Below are 11,027 nucleotides of genomic sequence, written 5' to 3'. Positions count from 1 at the left end.
CACTCCACCACCAGTTTCAGGCCTGGGGGGAAACAGCCCTATTCTTTGCTCCTGTTAATGCATATCTATCAAAATTAAGCGCTATGTTTCCTGCCGAGGTCTGAGCGCCAAAGGCAAAGTAATTGTATCAATAAATTTCTCCTAAATGTCTTTTCTTTTCATGTGAGTTTTTCAGACATATATATATTACGTCAGAATGTCCTTACTGTTTAACCATATTAAGCATTATAGTGTGCTGAATCATGTGTTCTTATACATTTGTCTATAGCAGTTGCTTTTTGCAGCACAAAAAGCATGAACATTCAGTGTTAAGCTATTTCTTATTGATTAAATGTGCTGGTAGATATTTTACAGAATTACACTGAGGGGAACGTGCAACATTCTCATGATGGCGGCCCCTCTGCCTCAGTCCTGTTAGCTTTTCATCAACATGCATTTGATAATGTCTAAAAACAACATTTTAAAGACTTCTGCAGAGATGGCTTTAAGCTTTCTAGTAGTTTGGACAGAGAGTGCTTTTTTTTGTCCAGCTGTGAATCAATTTCGAAGATAAAACCAGAGACAATGTCCTGTAAAATAACAAAAGACAATTGCTTTCTAAGTGAGGTCTCCTTTCTTATCGGATAGAAAATGTCACTTATCTCCTTGGCTGAAAAAGAAGCTTTGTGGTCACACTTCTTTGTTTTCCAGTCTTGTAGAAAAATATATTATAATTATACAACTTTCTTTTTTTAAATAGGATTGGTTTTCAATGTGATCAAGATGCAAAGATAATATTTTTATGGCCATGAATTAAACGAACAAATAAAAAGAGACTGCCATTAGTGTGGAGTAACATAATCATAATTTGAAGTATATCAGTAGTGGTGCAGATGCAAAAAGTATCTAGATAGGCATTTAATTAACTTTAAGCTTTAAGAATCTGCTTTTACTGCAGAGCAGTAATGAACTTTTTGTGTAATTGCCTTCTCTATTCATTATCCAGCTCCCTTAGCTCAGCCTATAAGATATAGGCTGCTTGCACTGAATAAGTAGAATACACGATTTATTACTATTATTTATTATTCAGTTCAATTCAATTCAATTCAGTTTATTTATATAGCACCAATTTACAACACATGTCATCTCAAGGCACTTTACAGTTCAACCAGATCATAAAATGATGTTATCCATTGCAATTATTAATAATGATAACAATAATAATATTATTGCTACAACTGATTCTCAAAAATGCACATCATTTAATGACAAACAGATGAGTTTATGAGGGAATAAGAAAAAACACGTAAAAAGAAGTCATACACACTTTGTTTTAGATTTGTTTTAGCCTTTTCAAGAACATGCAACCAATGTTCAGCATCAGTTAGACAGGCCTAACAGTGATGAAGCAAAATGACAAAAAATATTATATTTAAACTTTAGTTGTCACTAAAAGTAGCCAATCAGATACAATCTCACCTTTGCATATTGATTAAACCACAACCAATCAGAAAGGCAAAATAGCCCTTCATAATCATTGTTCCAACAGAAAGCAGGCTGGAGCTTTAGACAGTGTAGAGCAGAGCGATTAGACTCCTTTTAAAAAGATGTAAGTTAAAACCTTTGAAAGCCAGTGAAAACCCTGCATCTACTCTTTCCCTGTCAGTTTTTTTTTTAAACTACAGGCTGCTTAGAGGTTAGTTTCAGTCATTGTGAAGCCACTAAGTTCAAGTGATTGCGGTACTATGACTGCATCTTGAGGACCTGACAGCTGCTTTAAAAGCAAGATGAAGTAGCCTGGTCTTCTTCTAGAGAGCAACATAATGCCTGGAACATGTGGCCCACATGCTAAAAAATAGGGGCAGGCTGGGGTTAAAATTCACTCTCTGATTTTGGCTTGGAAAGGCTTTTAATACAATTACACAACAATTGCAAGAGGAATTATTTGAATTATTTAGCAATATATATATTTTTTTAGATACTGTAATTTAACTAAATGCATGTATTTAATGAGGGAAAAAAGTTAACCAAACAAGCAGCTTATTTTAAAAATACAAGCCATTAATGACTAAAACAAAAATCTGTTGTTGTCCTCCTGGTTGCTGTGTTACCACATGTTCATTGAGTCGATCTGTTTGTTCAGATATATCCGTTTATCATCATGTGTCTGTCCTTGCCCTGTTGCAGCTTTGGTCCTTTACCTTCTCCAAATATGACAGAGGACCAAGCAACAGATGTTGAGGTAATTACTCGTTGGAGAAGAACATCTGCCGATCTGAAAACAAGTCAAAGCAGCAATCTCCTTTCCGGGAATCAAAGTCGTGATTCATCTTCTGTGAAGCAAAGGAGTAGTTAATGTGAACCCTGAGAAACGGCCTACAGTATGAGCTTGCAAAACCCGAGCTGCGGATCTCTGCAGCTAATGCAGAGCTACTCTGTCCCTGCATATCAGGTTTGGTGGAGGAAGCGATGTCTTGATAGACCTGTGTTTAGGCCATATTCCTTTCATTGTTGCGCTGCTGCAGGGTCAAATTTCACCAGTCTGCTTTATTTACTTACAAATGAAAACATCATATTTTTAAAACCCACATTTGTTTTTTAATTTGACACTATTTAGCTATGAACAATGTCTTAGAGTAGCTAGGCTTAACATTTGACTTTGAAATACAGAAAGGCTAAGATTTTGATTTTTTTTTTTACATAAAATGTTTCAGCCCTTCCAGCACTTGGTTCCCTGATGTAAGCCTACATATTAAAGGCAAAATCTTTATGCCGTGTTTTCCAGGTTTGCTTAGAAGGAGCATCTTAAAGGAACAGCAGCCTCTGAAGGGAGCCAGACCTTCATAAACTGTTAGCTCAGGGCCTGGATAGTATATCAGTGGTAGGTGCTCCACCTATTTGTCCTAAACATTCCTGATGGCGGCTAATTTGTCATTTCTCCAGCAGATGTGACATGTTTCTCTGCTATCAAATCAAAATTTATAGAAAGGACATAAAACTGTTGTAAGGACACAGTTGAGAGGAATATGACCCTGCTACTCCCTGCACCTAAAAGACTTTTTATTGCCTCGTTGTTCAATCCACACACTCCTCTAAGAATCACTGCATCCACGTAGACTTGGATTCTGTCCAGATGTCCTTAAAAAGGTTGAAAAAGGTGTATACATTTACTTTGTTACAATAATTAAGTCAGTTTTGGAGGATTTGCTGTACATTAATGCTTTCCTTTTATTTCCTTACATTGGTGACATAAAAATCTAACTTTACTTAAATATCTTACTTATCCATTGTTACCTGCCAACTAAAACATGAGCAAAATTTATCATTGAAATAATTTTTTAATGTAGAATCAACATGTTACCAATAGAGGAAAAACTGTGCTGTTTGTCCCGGTCCACACTCCTTATTGGATGGTGACGATAATACAACAAATTGTTGTTTGCAAAGTTTTTAGAGTATTTTTCAGTATAACTCTTTAAAAGCAGAAGTGTGGATTTCTTTTTTTTTCTCTAGAGTGATGAGAATGTTATTTATGATGCTATATTCTGTTCTTAAAATTCCCGAAGGTTAATAAAATTAAGTTACCATTGAGCCATTTCACTTTTAGTTTTCTCAGGCAGAGCGCACAGTAGTGGTTGCATGTAATTTTATGCAATAGATTATGTGTTATTTGGAGAACACACCGTTCTGTGTTTGTTTTTACTCAAGGGAAGTAAAGGGAGCACCATTAATATTTTTGTCTTGTTTCTGTGCAAAAAATACTTTTACCAGTTTTACACACAGATTTACTTTTACATAGTTGCTTTTATATTTTAGAACGGTACACACCTCTTCGGGTTTGTCCTCTCCATAATATATACAGTAAACAAATAATTTGGAAGTTTAATATAATGTCACCCCCTTAAGATGCTGCACAGCATGCTGGTCCTGGTCTCATGTTTATGATATTTCACTCTTACTCTAATTTTTTTACCCTTGAGAACATCTCCTCAGGTGTGTCTTCAACAGGGTTGCCTCCCTCTCCATCTATTGGCTTTTCAGTCTCCTCAATTTTGCTGCTGACATCTTCCTCCATCTCTGTTTAAAGTCAGCACCCTCTTCATCCTTTTCTCAAAGAAAACCGTTGCCTTTGCATTATACTCAGAATGACAAGAGTGGCAAGTAAACAGTAAACTGTATATTTGGGTTTGTGTGGAGATACACTACAAAAAAGAAACGCATTTTCTTAAAAAAAAAGTTTATTTTCCCTTGGTTTGACCAAGTAAGATTAAGTTTAAAACCAGAAAACAACTCCATTGTCTTAATTCAAATGCATAATATCGAATTATCCTATTTTAAGGGTAAACAAGGTTGACTAAAACACAAAAAAAAAATCCTTAAATCAAGTTGAATCAAGTTTGTTGGTTGTGCTTTACTTTATGTTAGTTCAGATCATTAAAGATTGTGGTTTCAACATCACATACTAGGAAAATATAAGGGGCGTAAATACTGATATCTCAGATGCACCTTGGTTACCAGGACTGCCTACAAACAAATGTACTGTTCTGGCATGTTTTAAAGTCCTACTAGGAGAAGAAAACAAACAAACACTATACTCTAAAAATAACAGCAGTTCAACTTGGCTTTTTAAATTTGCATATGAACAAATCACAAGACTCTTGACAAAAATTCCTTTAGACAGAAAGTACAAAAAGTGGAGGAATTTTTCCCATATTGCCCAGAGTCTGGACAGAAAGTACAAAAAGTGGAGACATTTTACCCATATTGCCTAGAGTCATGTCTGGGTAAAAACAAACACAGCATAAACCCATCATACCAAGAGATAGAGCGGTTAAAGGAGGAGGATTTGGGCTTATTTTTAAGCTTCAAAATCTCAGCCCCGGTTGGGAATTACATGTCCTTTGTGTCTCTCTGCAAGGATATAACAGACATCTTCAAAACTAGAGTGGAGCTGACCTTCTTGGTCATTGAGTGGTATCCTATCAAATGCCTTGGTAGCTAAAATAAACAGTAACAATCTGCAAATATCTCATATTTTATTTCGGATGAAAATATTTTATTTTAGAAAATCTTAAACATGCTGCATAAAAAAAATTAAAACTACATTTTTGAAGAACATGAAGTCATAGGTGGTCTTTTAATGCTTTTTTTTTAACAAAGCACATTAAATTATATTAATGTTGCACTGCTACCCTCAATAAAGCAAATTATTAATTAGGTTTTACTTCATTTCTATGTTTACCTATATATTTATTATATAATAGATTGAAATCAGTTAAATTACTTAAATTACAGATTTAAATAGGAAAAAATGGACAAAAAAGATCTATTTATCTAGTTCTGTGGCTGGAATTAGACACATTGGCTGAAAAAAATATATGTATATATGTTTCCTAAGTTTAGCTATAATTTAGTCAAATTTAAAAATGTCCTTTCATTGGAAATTTGACACACAGTTTTTAGGTATCCTCTAACATCTTAAATCATACATAAACAGTATAATCATTTTTCACAGGGGCACCAAAAGCATGACACAAAAAAAGATGGCTGTAGTTATAATTTGAAATATATTAAATTAGTCCCAGAACCAAAGAGCCACTTGTTGCTCTGAGCTGAACTGACATTTTGACGTCATTTAGATAATGAAATAAAATGTTGTGCTGTTCCAAAGAAATATTTGTATTTTTTGCTTTCAAAATGTTAATTTTACTTCACCTAAAATTATAAAAGACCCTCACCATGGAAACAAAAAGCAACTGAAGTAAATATTTGCTAAATAAACACTGACCTCAAGTCAAAAAGCAATAGTGCTGTGAATTGGTGAATTAGGCCTCATTGGCTGAGCAGTTTATAGAGTGTGGCTGTGATGCAGCCACACTAGTTTTTAAATGTAAAAACTAAAGATCCAACACTTTAGAATGTTTAGAATATCAATCTGTTTTTAGACAATAAATAAAGTTGGACCAAATTGAAATACTGGGTTTTACAAAAGTATATTCTTAGTCTTTATAGTAAAGATTAAAGATAAAATACAGCTATTCGTAGAAAATTATGTCAATGCATATCCCGCAATCCAGGAATATGGCATATTTTTGAATGATTGATAATGATAAATTTTAACTGATCGGTATTAGAACTTAAGTAAACCTGATCAATTAACATTTAACAAATCAAAGTTGGTTCAAAAAAGCATTTAGCAGGTGAAAACGGTGATCCTACCTCAATCATCTTAATTTTCAAATTACCGGTACAATTAAAATAAAAATGATCGGTTTCTATCAGTTTCTATTTCTCCTACAGCAGATATTGTAAGAAATTAGTGTTCAGTACAGGGGCCATGATCAGTTCTACAGGGACACCAGCCCCATTTGGCCCCAGATTAGAGCTGCCCATCCATGAGTATAATGCTATTTTTAATCTGTTTAATCTGTTTACATCCTCCCCAATTTGTATGCTTGAAAGATAAATGGGTCATTGTCAGGCCCAGTTTGTCATAGTACGTTTTTCAATCCTTTTCAATTATTCCTCTGATTGCAGATATACGAGCAGCTATTTTCCTGCAAGTGTTTTCTGACTTATGAAGATCAACACAAATGCATCTTAGATATGTTCTTTATGTACACACTACCTTAAAAGCCATGAAATTTTAAACAATTGTATTTTTTTATCATCTATTTATTGTTTTCACTACCCTTGTTCTTCTTTTTATTGTACATTTAAAATTTAATCCCTTAGATCAGAAATGTATGTTTTTCTTTTATCTTATCTGCCCACTTATAGTATGATTACTATGAGTGTGTGAAGAGCTCTACAAAGAAAGACTGATTAATTAAGTGAATAGAATATTAATATCTTTATTGTCCCACAATGACATTGAGTCATGACAGTGGAAAAAAACATGTAGACAGAAGAAAACCAGACTTACACATTAGACTAAATTATAAAAATAAGAAGAAAATAACAGTTAAGCTCTGAAAGAAATAGAATAATTAATCTGAAAGTAAAAATAATGCTTTACTGATGATACCTATCATTGGATAACACAGCATATTCAGGTGCTAATGCAACATGCAGGTCAAATGGAAAAAAGACAGCATATGCAAACAGTGATATTTCCAGAACAATGAAAAGATAAGAAAATATAAAACTGTGCAAAAAGCATGACTGTATACAAACCAAGAAAACCCAAAAAGTCTGCAAATGGACATTAGCATCTGAGAGTCAGTGTAAATGGTTATTAATCAGATCAGGAACCTGTTGATCCACTAGCGTATTTGCAAACACATACTGAGTTTGATAGAAGCAAACTCCCACCAAGATCATAAAGTCTATCACCAGTTGGGAGGAGGGATCTTCAGATATGCTCATTTCAGTATCTAGGACTCAACAGTAACTGAAAGAGTGTTCTATTGTTGCTAGATTCATGGAGAGTAAAAAAGAGTCCAACTGTCTTATTTTCTCTTAGAGTCCTTCTGTCTCCCACCACCTGCACTGTGTCCAGGTTTCTTCCCAGGACAGAGATGATCCCCTTTATGAGCCTGTCCACCACTTTGTCTGAGCTGCAGAAAAGCTGCTGCTCCACCATACCACAACACAGTGGCTAATTCAATTCAATTCAGTTTATTTATATAGCGCCAATTCACAACACATGTCATCTCAAGGCACTTTACAGTTCAACCAGATCAGACAGTCAAATTGATTCAGAGTTTTCTATCTCAAATGCAATCCCTCACATTAAGCATGCTTGGAGCGACAGTGGAGAGGAAAAACTCCCTTTTAACAGGAAGAAACCTCCAGCAGAACCAGGTTCAGTGTGAGCAGCCATCTGCTGAGGCCGACTGGGGTTCAAGGAGACAGAAGCAGAAATACAGAAAGAAGCAGAGATACAAAAAGCTGCTGTAAAAGGCGGCCCCATCCAGGAAACACACAGCCAGGCAGACGAGCTCTGAGCCAGCTCCCATGTCAGAGGATGGAGAGAGCACATCCAGCCAGTCACAGTCAGAGAAACAGGACTACACTGGAAAACAGGCCGATCTCCAGCATCTATAAACTAGGGTGTTGATGGAAGCAGCACAGCTGATATTTCTCTCCAGGATGATGTCACAGCCAAACAGGAACAGACGAGGCAAAGCTACTATGAGAAAAAGCAGAGAGAGCATAACGTTAGAGATTGAACTAACTATTCTAATGCCACTAAGAAGTCAAAGAGGATCTTTAGCAGCCATTAGTCTCCTTAGTATGTAGAGTCTGCTCAGACCTCTCTTGTAAAGAGCACCAGTATTGTGACTCCAGTCCTGTTTATTATTCAAATAGAAAATATTCAATTTTACAGTGATTAATAAAAATGCCTGCAGCATTGAATGTAAATAAATAAAAGCATGGTTGCATAACGCCAAGAGTCATGTGAATAAAATCAGAATGAGTGTTTAGGGAAAAAGGAATTCCACATATTTTTCCTGTTTATACACAGGCAGGTCAGCCGTACTGACTTACATGGGGTGTGCATCAGTAATATGCTATTTACACAGTCTAGCTGGCTACAGTACAGGTGCTGGTCATAAAATTAGAATATCATGAAAAAGTAGATTGATTTCAGTAATTCCATTTAAAAAGTGAAACTTGTATATTATATTCATACATTACATACAAACTCATATATTTCAGATGTTTATTTTGTTTAATTTTGATGATTACAAATGACAACAAATGAAAATCTCAAATTCATCATATCAGAAAATTAGAATATTACTGAAGACCAATAAAAACAAAGGATTTATAGAAATGTTGGCCAACTGAAAAGTATGAACATGAAAAGTATGAGCATGTACAGCACTCAGTATTTAGTTGGGCCTCCTTTGGCCTGTATTACTGCAGCAATGCGGCGTGGCATGGAGTCGATCAGTCTGTGGCACTGCTCAGGTGTTATGATAGCCCAGGTTGCTCTAATAGTGGCTTTTAGCTCTTCTGAATTGTTGGGTCTGGTGTATTGCATCTTCTTCTTCACAATACCCCATAGATTTTCTATGGGGTTAAGGTCAGGAGAGTTTGCTGGCCAATTAAGAACAGGGATACCATGGTCCTTCAACCAGGTACTGGTAGCTTTGGCACTGTGTGCAGGTGCCAAGTCCTGTTGGAAAATGAAATCTGCATCTCCAAAAAGTTGGTCAGCTGCAGGAAGCATGAAGTGCTCTAAAACTTCCTGGTATGTGGCTGCGTTGACCCTGGACCTCAGAAAACACAATGGACCAACACCAGCAGATGACATGGCACCCCAAACCATCACTGACTGTGGAAACTTTACACTGGACTTCAAGCAACGTGGATGAAGTGCCTCTCTTCTTTCCCTCCAGACTCTGGGACCTTGATTTCCAAAGGAAATGCAACATTTACTTTCATCAGAGAACATGACTTTGGACCACTCACCAGCAGTCCAGTCCTGTTTCTCTTTAGCCCAGGCAAGACGCTTCTGACGCTGTCTGTGGTTCAAGAGTGGCTTGACACAAGGAATGCGACAGCAGAAACCCATGTCTTTCATACGTCTGTGTGTGGTGGTTCTTGAAGCACTCACTCCAGCTGCAGTCCACTCTTTGTGAATCTCCCCCACATTTTTGAATGGGTTTTGTTTCACAATCCTCTCCAGGGTGCGGTTATCTCTCTTGCTTGTACACTTTTTTCGACCACATCTTTTCCTTCCCTTCGCCTCTCTATTAATGTGCTTGGACACTGAGCTCTGTGAACAGCCAGCCTCTTTAGCGATGACCTTTTGTGTCTTGCCCTCCTTGTGCAAGGTGTCGATGGTCGTCTTTTGGACAACTGTCAAGTCAGCAGTCTTCCCCATGATTGTGTAGCCTATAGAACTAGACTGAAAGACCATTTAAAGGCTTTTGCAGGTGGTTTGAGTTAATTAGCTGATTAGAGTGTGGCACCAGGGGCCATCAATTTTGAACCTTTTCACAATATTCTAATTTTCTGATATGATGAATTTGAGATTTTCATTTGTTGTCATTTGTAATCATCAAAATTAAACAAAATAAACATCTGAAATATATGAGTTTGTATGTAATGTATGAATATAATATACAAGTTTCACTTTTTAAATGGAATTACTGAAATCAATCTACTTTTTCATGATATTCTAATTTTATGACCAGCACCTGTATGAATGAAAGGTTTGTTAGTTGTAGGAATTGTTGGCTTACAGAAGTGTAACACTGTCCTTGTAGAAATAAAAATATATCACAATATATAATTTTAAAGAATTAACACAATTGCTTTATATTAGGCTTACTTTATATCGATATTATCTTGTATGAACATGGTAAGTTTTGATTTAGAATCGGATTCTGTTCCTTTTCATTGTACAAAAAAAAAGCAAAATTAATTTTAAGTAGCAGTTCTCAAAGGCAGTGCAGGAGGAAAAAAAGCTGAATAAACATTTATCATGTAGGGAACTGTGTGGGGATTGCATTGGTTCTCGCTGGATAACACTTTCTCCCACAGTCCAAAAACATGACTGTTAGGTTAATTAGCATCTCTAAGTTGTCCTGTAAGTGTGCATGGTTGTAAGTCTTTGTGTGTCCCAAATAGGTTGCCTTGCGACAGATTGGCGACCAGAATGGCAACCTGTCCAGGGTGTACCCTGCCTCTCGCCCGTAGACTGCTGGAGAAGGGCACTGGCCCCATGGAGACTCTGACAGAATAAGTGGGAGAAGATGGATGGATGGAAATGTTACATTTCTAAAATCAGAAAAAAAACATACAGTAGCAATCATTCAAAATGGCCCTTCCCAGTCAACCCCCAGCCGAATGGCAGTCATTGGAGTGATCCACTCCTTCTCCTGGGCGTGCATATTTTTTTTACTTTCACTTGCTTACAGGCTCTGACCAGGAGAAGGTGCTTCTCTATAGAGCTTAATGTGCACAGATCATGACAAAAAGAATATTTTATTACAAAGATTGATGTTTAAGAAAGGAATCTTAGTGGACTAGCCAAGGGCCCAACAATGAAAGTAGAAACTTTTTGAATGGCTACTAAAAAATACTCTCTT

Source organism: Cyprinodon tularosa, unplaced genomic scaffold, assembly GCF_016077235.1.
Source record: "Cyprinodon tularosa strain WSP-4 unplaced genomic scaffold, ASM1607723v1 ctg584, whole genome shotgun sequence".
NCBI lineage: Eukaryota > Metazoa > Chordata > Actinopteri > Cyprinodontiformes > Cyprinodontidae > Cyprinodon > Cyprinodon tularosa.
This window is presented reverse-complemented; position numbering follows the sequence as displayed.